We start from the raw sequence: 1,474 nt of genomic DNA on the forward strand, positions 1-1,474 counted from the left end.
GGCTGCGGCGGGCGGCGGGGCCCGGGGGGGACAAGGCCGCGCGGGCCACGCCCACGGGGCGGGGCCACGCCCCCGCCGCGCCAAGCCACGCCCCCGCCGCCGCCGGGGCCACGCCTCCCCCCCAGCAACGCCATAGCAACTGCAGTTGCTATGGCGTTGCTGGGCGTGGCCCCGGCGGCGGCGGCGCGACACTTCCGGCGCCGGCGTCACTTCCGGCGGGCGGCGCGGCGCTTCCGGGTGCGATGGATCCCGAATTCGACGACGTCGTCTCGGTGGAGGACTTGATGGTGAGGCCACGCCCCCGCCCGAGGCCACGCCCACCCCCGCCCTGGCCACGCCCCCTCCCCGGCTTCCCCCCTCCCCGGTGGGCCCGGCCACGCCCACCCCGGGGACCCCCCCCCCGCGCGGCTCCGCCGCTCTGGCCCCGCCCACTCCCGGGGCGGCCACGCCCATGACCGAGGCCACGCCCCCGATGCCAGCCCCGCCCCCCCGGTCGCGGCCCCGCCCGTGTGCGGGGTGGCCACGCCCCCTCCGTTGGTTTGGCCCCGCCCCCCGGACGAGCCCCGCCCACGGTGCCCCTGCCCCCGCCCCCAGGGGAGCCCCCGCCCCCTGACCCCCGATCGCCCCGCCCCCATGACCCCATGACCCCTGACCCGCTGACCTCCATGACCCCCACACCCTGTGACCCCCAGCCCCCATGACTCCTGACCCTTGACCCCTGTGACCCTTGACCCATGACCCCCACCCCCATGACCCCACCCCTCCCGACCCCGTGACCTCTGACCCTGACCTTTGACCCCATGACCCCAGACAAGGACCCTGACCCTGAACCCCTGACCCTTGAACCCTGACCCCAGACCCCGACCCGTGACACCATGACCCCAAGCCCTGACCCCTGACCCCGATCCCCGCCCCACCCCCTTGACCCTGACCTTTGACCTGCTGACCCTGACCCCACCCCAACACCCTGGCCCCGACCTGTGACCCTTGACCCCGACCCTTGACTCCCAGCCCCCTGACCCTGACCCCTGACCCCTGACCCTTGACCCCCGCTCCCAACCCCTGCCCCCGACCCATGACCCTTGACCCCCTGCCCTGCCCTTGTCCCATGACCTCGATGCTTGACCCCGACCTTGACCCCTGACCCTTGACCCCCTGCTCCCAACACCTGCCCTGACCCCTGACCCAACCCATGACCCTTGACCCCCTGCCCTGACCCTGTCCCATGACCCCGATGCTTGACCCCTGACCCTTGACCCCCTGCTCCCAACCCCTGCCCCGACCCCTGACCCCGACCCCTGACCCTTGACCCCCTGCCCTGCCCTTGTCCCATGACCCCGATGCTTGACCCCTGACCTTGACCCCGCCCCCCGCCCCGGCAGGCGCTGGAGCGGCGCTACGCGGAGGAGCGCCGGGGGGGGGCGGTGTCGCGGCGCTGCCAGTTCGAGTACGCGTGGGGGCTGGTGCGCAGCCC

Source organism: Platalea leucorodia, assembly GCF_965183815.1.
Source record: "Platalea leucorodia genome assembly, contig: HAP1_HAP1_SCAFFOLD_337, whole genome shotgun sequence".
In the NCBI taxonomy this organism is placed as follows: domain Eukaryota; kingdom Metazoa; phylum Chordata; class Aves; order Pelecaniformes; family Threskiornithidae; genus Platalea; species Platalea leucorodia.